The sequence below is a fragment of the Dermacentor silvarum genome, chromosome 3 (genome assembly GCF_013339745.2).
Source record: "Dermacentor silvarum isolate Dsil-2018 chromosome 3, BIME_Dsil_1.4, whole genome shotgun sequence".
Classification (NCBI taxonomy): domain Eukaryota; kingdom Metazoa; phylum Arthropoda; class Arachnida; order Ixodida; family Ixodidae; genus Dermacentor; species Dermacentor silvarum.
Genome location: NC_051156.1, coordinates 89,040,842 through 89,050,035, shown reverse-complemented (window position 1 = coordinate 89,050,035; position 9,194 = coordinate 89,040,842). Strand labels below are relative to the sequence as shown.

Sequence of the window (9,194 nt, the reverse complement as noted above, 5' to 3'; positions counted from 1 at the left end):
TCTTCGTGCGAGTGCTCCGAAACGACTATATCAGCGCCAGTGCCGTGTTTCTCGCGCGGGATCATACAAAGCCGCACCATTTGAAACGCTGCACGATACATAACTGCGGCGCACTTCAAACCTATGAAAAGACGACAACTGCGAAGATTCCTGCCGTTAGTGGGTGTATTGCCTGTGTGCTCGATTGCTGGATGCTGGTCTGGCTGCGCGAGCGCCGGAATTCGCTCCGCCTGAGCGGTTTGTACTCGGGTGCATCACTTACTACGCTATTCCAAGGACGGCGTAGCGTACCACAGCAAGGCGAGCTTCTCTAAAACGACCAGGTGCGTTCACTTTTCTGTTTCTCTATAATTTCATGCATTTAGTTGCTATAGGGAAACCAAAAAAAAAGTATACTGTTTTTTGCGTGGGACGTGTGACAGTAGCTGTTATTTACAGTCGTTAGCAATAATTACGTGAGCCTTGCTTCAAAATATTTAGTTTAATTAGCTTATGCTTATGAACATCCAAGCCCAACGAGGAAGTGAGCAACCATGAAATGGTTTTCATAATTATACCTGGCACGTATACAGAGGGAATGCAATATTTTATTCCAATACAAAACATTGAATAACAATACAAGAGAGGATAGTTTTTGTACATCACATTATCTTTATTGTAATAAAAAAGCTGTAGCAGTTGGCCCAGCTCCTAATACAGAAAACGCTAGCAAGTGGTAGCAGATATATTTCACATATATTTGTTGTGCACATTGCAGCTATTAGTGAGTGCATTGTGTAAGTGTTAGATTGGTGTATGTCGGTCTGGCTGTGCAAACGCCAAACCAGCCTAAAACTGTATCTTTGCAAATATGAATGAAAACAGTCCGAACTTATCAATGTAAAAAAATCGGCTTCCTGAACACAATGAAAATCTTTAATGAATGCATTTACTGCAAAAAGTAAACTGATGAAAACGAATACTGTACCTAAGCTAGTTTTTATGTGGGTTAACATCATTGTATGTTTATAACCAACCCCTTCTCTTATGCAGGAACCAGGCTGCCAACGCAACCATGCAGAGCAACTGCCTTTTCAAGGGTGCTGCGCTTGCGTTGGTGTGCAGGGGGAGAAGAGTGGAGCTCCAGTTAATGTGTACTGCTGCACTGTAGTCGTTGTCGCACTATTTTGGCTAAAACATCTATCTCCTTTCTGACATCCTAACAGCTCAAACATCACCACAAAAGGCATTTTTCATAAATCTGCCTTCATAGGCACTTTGCAGCTTAAGTCTGTATTTTTCTTCCAGGTTTCTTAAGCCATATTTATTAAAGCAGTCTGTATCACTGAATAATTTCTTGTCAGTCCAAGGGTCAATCTCTGAAACAATAAATTAAAATTATCCTCGTCTTTTGTGTTCTGATGGGATTGGAAAAAGAGCGTGGACTCGGATCCTACAAACACAAGCAGTAGCACTACTGACAAAGCTATTCTAGAATAAAACGCCATCCGTGTTCTAGACAGTAGACTAGCAGTGTTCTAGACAGTAGCATACCGTCGGGTGTGGCCAACCGACGGTATGCAGTGGTAAATTCTTACAGAATATACGCTATGTCAGCTCCGTTTCTAACTTCAGCTTAAACATTAATTATGAAGGCCGGAACAATGAATTTGTTCCAGTCGATGCGGATCACAGTTGGCTTCCATGGGGCTTGCAGAAGTTCAGTAATTGACCGAGGAACAGAGCGTGTCTTGTGGGATCCCACAACAGGCCAAATGGTGATGCAGACTGTCACAATGGCGTTGCTGAAAAATACAGTATAGAGCGCATTACTACCATGAGTTCCGCAGAGCTGAGAACAACCATTAAAATTATGGCATATTTCTGGATGCACACTTGCTCATGCAAAAGTAGCTTCAACATTCCACTAAATACTAAAGTGCTGCATTACAAATTGTGGGCAGTAAGAAAGCTCACGTCTCAGCTGTAACACTTTATGGGCAACTCATGACTTCGCGCATCATAATCATGACTATGCTCTTCAAAACAAGAATATATGACTGTTGAAGAGGAACGAAATATGAGTTTGATTTCATTACTGCATAGCTGTTTCATGTTTGCTGTTTTAAATAACACGGCGTGCATGTCAATGCACGCCATTTTGTCAATGTGGCCAGACATAACATCTATATTATTAATGATAAGTATGAAAAATAAGCACAGACTAACTACCGGGCTGTTCAGTCAAGTACTTCCGCAGCACCTAAGTTCTTTCAGGGAAGCGAGATGGTGCATTTCCATAGGCAGACACCGTATCTATCGATGCTTTCACGTCAGTTGCATTGTCTTACCGTGCAACACAGACGTTGATTTTTTCCATCAGCTGGTCTTTCCAAGGCCCACATCCTGCAGCAGAATACCAAAAATGATATGTACATAGGGCGTTCGCACGCCACGTTCAGTGCAGGTAAGCAACTGAAACGAAAAGATAGAGCACAACTAAAAAAAATGCGGGCGCTGCGTGAACTTGAAAGCACAGTTTATGGGACGTGCAGGAGATGCTACGACATAGCACATTGAAAAAGGTAAGACGAACAAACACTAATGCTGGTAATGAACTACTGAGAAGTGAATTTTCGGAAGAATAAAAGATTGCGGAGCTTATATGTGAAGTGAAGCAGCACTGGAAATGCAGGCACCAGTGCTGGTTCACTGACGATATGTTCTGCAATTTGAACAAACCGACTAACCACCACGGCTTCTAAAATAAAGTACAGGACTGAAAAACGTTTGTTTCCATAAAACTACCGGAGCTACGCACACAACGATACGCATTCTGCCACATGCATACTACAACTGCTTCTTCTCTACTGAAATATTTCCTACGCGATAGTGGAATGATCATCGGACACAGTCGTGGAGCGGTGCTTTGTGCATTTATGTTTAAACAACTGAACCGATAACAGATTGTCACGCCGAATCTCCCACAAGCTCCAATGCAAAAAAAAGGGAATGTCTCGCGCAATCTTATGCTGCCTCGAATAGTCTGCTTCGGGTGCTAATGCCCGCAGCATGAGCAACTGGTGCCAGTCATGCTTGGATACATCGGCCACGTTTTATTGATAGCGCGGCGGCAACTTCACGAGAACCGCAACAGCGTAATGTGCTTCCATACAAAAACTGCTCACTCACCCTTATTTTTTGTCCTGTTGCTTTCAGAAAGCTTTCAGCAGCACATGGTCTTGAAGTTAAACAAAGCTGCCCATCAACCATTCCATGCGTTGCCTCCTTCGAAGTCAATCCGGCTCGATCACTGTACACACACGGACAAAATCATCCATAATAACCACGATTAACAACTGCAGCGTGAACCGCAAATTAAGCACAAGGAAACAATGAGCAGCAGACAAATGCGGGCGCAAATTTTCTTATTTCTCAGCCATGCGCCATGCTCACCTGCTGGGGTGGGATCGTTGCCAGACCTCAAACACAGCTCCCGCTTGATCTATCAGTCGAACGCTAACAGTGGCAGCGCTGCCGAGCTAAATTTGTGCATTGCGCCGTGTTGTCATTTGATAACAAAGCCAAATTAACGGAAACACATATCTGTCTTAAATAATTGGGCTTTTGCTAAGCGCATTTAAGAATAGCCTCGATATCAGACGCTTTTCTCGGTCGGTGCACTTCACTCGAGTCAAGGGAGCATTTTCAAGGCGTTCCTTGGCGGAGGAAAAGTGAAGTAGTGTTCATGAAACGCAACGGCGCCTCGAGTGAAGGAACGCTTGTCGCCTCGACTTGGCTGAGTCGAGGAGAAGCGTTGAGTGAAGGCGTGTTTAAGAATACGGGGGTGAGTCTGTGCTCGGAAAGCATGGGTCAAGACGAGGGCCTTCGCTATAACTCGTCACACAGCCAGCGCACTGACGTTTTGGAAAGGCAAAAATGACGCTGAAACTCTACGTCGGTCATGTAGGTGAACGGGTCCAGACGGTCATATTGACGCTTGCTGCCGCTGAATGCAATGACACAGGCTGCTGCTGCCGCCGCCATGTTCCCGAGTTCAACTCGAGAGGGTTTTCGCGATGTAGGAGTTTCGCACGAGTTCGCCTGTCAATCAAAACCATAGGTCACGCCCCACGCAAGGCATGTAACTTGTGCGCGCGCCCACCACGTTTGGGCCGCACCCAACCTATTTTTCGGCAACAGCGACGTGGTGCGGAACGGAGAGGCATCAACAATCTTGACCGCCGAAACGAAATAACACACACAAAACGCACTGTTATCGGTGATGAACTGAACACCCCTATCAAAAACAAAGCGTTGACTTTTACTGGCTTATGCATATAACTTCTTGTGCTGTCATGGCTCTACAACATTGTTTCATTGCTTGCAATGTGGCAATGTAGCGCATAGGAAATAATTATCGGGACGCCACTGTAACTGCTTGCAAGGCGTCCATGCGCCGTGGTGAACGACGATGCTGAGCAGTGCGTAGTGTTTTCCAACGACAACGTATCGCAGCTGTCGTTTGAGATGGCTGCTCTGTCATCGGTGATGTATCAGAGCCGCAGTGTCGCAAACACGGTCAGCGTCGAGAAACGCTCGCTTTTCTAGACCCAGTGCGATGCCATTTCTTCATCACAAGCACGACACACTAAAGCGTTGAAACACCTGCCTGCGTCGGAAGTTTAATTTCCTAACTCCACACAAAAGCCCTCACCCGCCAAAATGCGACTTCTGCGCTGTCGTTGCGAAATCCATCTGCGATCGCTGTTAGCTCAGCAGCATCGGCAATCGGCAAGCACATTAGAGTGAACAAAACACTCAAATTCTGCGTACATGCGCACGGAGGCACCTTCACTGGGCAAGCGATAACTAAAGCCCCTATATTTATATTTACAAATATAGGGGCTTTAGCGATAACAAGCAATGTATTGTGTCGCTGGGCAGCACTCTCCTTCATCGCACTGCATTGCGGAGGCTTCGCGCACGCAGATAAACTGGCGCATTTTCACTGTGCTGCGTCACTACGGATCCTAGAATACAGCACCGCCACTTTGAAGCGACAGGCTACAGCCGTTGCTCCCCTCTATATATGGCTGGAGTGTCGTTTCAGTCGGTAAAGCGGCGGCCTTAATAGCCGCCTCAGTGAAGCACCTGCGGTGAACAGTCACGCTACAGCGCTGCGTTGCCATTCCCCTAATAGACAGGGAATGGACAGATCATTGTCATGACTGACTTAATCGAACATAGCGCTGCAGCGCCCCTGGCGACTGCTCACCGTATGAACTCCCTCGTGCGTGCGACCCTCTAGAATGTATCCGCTTGTAAGCTTTCACCTCACTGTCGTCACTCGCGGCAAAAAAGTGCAAAATTTAATAATTCTCTTGATCTCCGTTTGTCATCCCAAATTTATAGCATTCAAAACGAAAAACAGATACTTTAAGAAATAAAATGTTCATTATTTTATTTGTTGTATTTTAAAGTATTTGAGTGAGGGAAAGTGTAGGTGCAAGAATGCACCGCATGTGCCCCGTTCGCATTCGAAGGAGGATAGACATATAATGCCCGAAAGAGGAGGCACGCCCTTGACGCGCCCGAGAAAGGCGTGGCAAACGGCTCACGGCAAGTGTGCAGATATACAGCGGGACAGTGACGGTATTGCTAAATTGCGATAATACGTTGATAACAATACGCGGCGCTGGCACGTTTTGTTGCGCAGTCTTCTGTGCTTGAAGCGCGGAAGCACTGTGCCGCGCAGGGTGCGCTCATGTTGTCATACGCGGCTTTATCTCGACATTTCTTTTTGCCTGCTGTTTTTGCACGTTCCTTGCTATCTCCGTTCACTGACTGCCATCGAGCAAACTCGGGTAAAACTCGTGTGAACGAGAAACTCGGCGCATCCTGCATAGCACCCCAGTGGCAGATGCGTCATCGAGGCAGCGCACTACAGAACTTATATATTTGTTTCCTCTTTTGTAAAGTGGCAAACGTAAGTTTATATGGCGGCTTGGTATATGAGGTGGGAGCAGCGATGACTTGCAGTCTTACACGGTGTTTCGTGAGTTGTGAAGAACGAATTGTAATAAACATAGCGATACATAAAGTTTAAACATCTGTGATGAACACTTCATAATTTATCCCTTACCCCCCTCCTCCTCTACCATGCTTCCGGCGCCAGGACGGCGACCTGCCGCTGAATCTATTCGGCCAGATGTTCTGCGTTTTTGCAAACGCCCTTTGTCCTGTAGATGTTTTTACTGCTTGCCCTCTTATCGCCACAGCTGTGCGAGATGCCTCTCGCTACTTCTACCCGGCCAAACATCGACCCCAAACATGGTGGAAGAGGCAAATAAAGTTATGGGTGCACATGCGGTACCTTCACATTATCATATTTATTACCATTGAATCTATAGGATCGACTCGCGTTGCAAAAAACATTGAAAGCCTTGCGAGGTCCTATACTGTTTGAGTATTGCGAAATCATATACAGCAAATATCATCTCACCAAGTCATCACCTTGAGCTACGTACTTTCCGGGATCGATCCAGTTGACCATTACACTGTACGGATAAAAAGGCGACGCCGCCGTCCACAAAAGAGAAAAACGATTTATTAACGTTTTGATTGTGAACAAGGCACCCATTCTGGTTGCCGAAACGTTAGTACATTGTTTTTCTCCTTGGTGGTCGGCGTCGTCACCTTTTTATTCAATGATTCTTCCCGACCAGATGGGTGTCCGTCGAAGGCTTGATTTCACACACTGTACGGAGTTGACCCAGTTTGGAAAACACCGTCTCCGGGAATGAGCAATTTTACATGGCAAGATATCTACCAATGGCCAGTCAGGGAACTAGGGGTAAAAGAAAAAAGAAAGCTTTTCTTAAGGAATGCATAAGTCACACGACGTCATCACTGCAGTGAAATGCACTATAATGGCTGTGCTATCTGAACCTTTCGTACGCAATAATAATTGGGTTGTTGGCATGGTGTCCTTGCCCAAAATTTGGCTTGTGAGCGACTGTTCTCTACTGAGTAGAAGGTGCGAGCGCACAAGCTTGGACGAATGCTCTGCTATTATATGAACAAATTCTACATATATTCTCTTGAATTTGAACAAACAGTTATTGGTAACCACCTTTGCAGCTTATGTGTCTTTTGGTTTGTGGTGTTGTAATTCTCGATGAAATATAATAATATGCCATCTTTTGTATGCCGACTTGCCCAAGAACATGTTCTTCTTAAGCACATTCTTAGTAACCATTGCTTTTGTGTCCATTTTCTTCAGCTGAGTGGACTTCTTTCCTTCGTCACGATCGTCACATGCGGTGCTTCTTAAGTTAGTTTGTGTGACAGGTAAAGGCCTAGTTCCGCAGAAAGTACGCGACCCGTTCAGAAACGCTACACCTTCTCCGAGGACATAGAAATAGCGGTTGTTCAAGATAAAGCGGTCTGATTTGTGGTGCTGAGTACAGCTGTGCAAGAATTTGCTCAAGGTCATGTGCCAACCCGACTCCCCGGAATGCTTTAAGGATCCTAATTGCAATTTCACAGCTTGACGCTCGCTTGATGAAATGTTTGGTAACGTACGGTAAAGGGGAGAGTAAATGGAAATAAGAACAAACCTGCATTATTGGACCACCCTTCTACAATCCTTAAAAAAACATTGTTACAGTAAATAGAAGCTCAGTAACATCGCAAAGGCAAAAGAACGAAAGCAGGGTGTTCACGCCACCCTGGAATTCAAGCAACAGCTCGCCAAGAGGTAATGCATTTCGTCGGCGTCCGCTGGCCCGTAGAGACGTTTTTCGTGGTAGAGACAGTCTACATTCTGTAATAAAAAAGCCAAAGGCTGAACTCAGCATGTTTAAATAAATGTTCGTCGTTTAGTCCGACTACAAGGCAAACACCTCAGAGACAAGGCTAGTGACGCCGATGTGCTAGGTTGCTTACAATGGATATTCAATGAGTTGAAGTTGCTGGCGCAACGCAAGAGTGATACCAATTTACTTTTCACAAACACTAGAAGTATTCCTTCCAAAATGGTCGCCCTTTATTCTCTCGTGGATTCTGCGTGCGCTTCACTTCTGGTATTGACTGAAACTTGGCTGGATGATTCCATTCCGGATGATAGCATTCTTCTCAGTGAATCTGAATTTAGCCTTTTTTCGTTGTGACAGAAGAAATAGAAAAGGGGATAGTGTCCTGATAGCCACAAAGAAACAATTATCTGATTTTCTCCTTGTTGTTGCTCCTTGAATGTGTAGGGAAACGGCGTAAATTAAGAGTTACTGATGTTATTATTGGCGCTTTCTACCAGCCGGCAATATGTCTCACGAATTTTCTCGTGAATCTCATAGACTGATCAGTGACTTACATGTGCGTTTTCCAAACTATATTTTCATCGTGTTTGGCGGCTTTATTTTTCCAAACATTCATTGGCCTACTATTTGTGTTAAATCCAGTCATAAAAGAAGCCGACACCTTCATTCCTGCTTAGATATTTCTCTGGCTCAACTTAATATTAGTCCTACCAGTCGCTCCGCTACCACGGCAAACATCCTTGATCTCGTCCCAACAAACAACACAGTCGTTATTTCTGATACATCGCATTTAAATGGTTTATCCGATCACGACATTATCACCGGTTGCATCACTCATCCATTCGCTTAAACGAAAACTACCATTGCGCAAATTCATTGCTACATGCGCGCTAACTTTGAGGTGAATAACTCCCAATTACATACCATTTCTGAGAACTTCCTGGCTCATAATTCATGTCGCACAATTGAACTAAACTGTATTTCGCTCAAAACCTCATTGTCTAACCTTGTTGATAAATATGCGCCAATCATCAACATCCGATATCATAAAAATTCACCTGGTTCACACATCCTCTTCGTCGTCCTAAGAATAAGAAAAAAAAATGTTTGTACCACCAAGCAGTGAACACATGCAGATCTTCTGTCATGTTGGAACAAGTACAAGAATTGCGATCAGTCGATTTTATCAGTCGCTGCTTCGAACAACCAGTCGTAATTTGTTCAGTAATGACCTGTATATTATGTTAACAAATAATTCTCATAGATTCTGGTGCGTCACGAATCCGAATACCTATCCTGATATAGTACTGAGTATTGCTGACGCAGAACCAGTCACTGAACCTGAGGGTTCGCAGCTCCTTAACGGTGCATAGTCACCAGTGTTGACCAATAAAG

The 9,194-nt window shown here is 44.8% G+C and overlaps 1 long non-coding RNA gene across 1 annotated transcript; it reads right to left on the bottom strand.

Moving 5' to 3' along the window:
• Positions 1–1,641: 1,641 nt before the first annotated feature.
• LOC125944505 (uncharacterized) lies at positions 1,642–3,243 on the bottom strand. Its single transcript, XR_007466243.1, has 3 exons — positions 3,172–3,243; positions 2,331–2,385; positions 1,642–1,784 (listed from the first exon to the last, which is right to left on the bottom strand). It is a non-coding gene; the product is annotated as an uncharacterized LOC125944505 (long non-coding RNA).
• Positions 3,244–9,194: the final 5,951 nt, after the last annotated feature.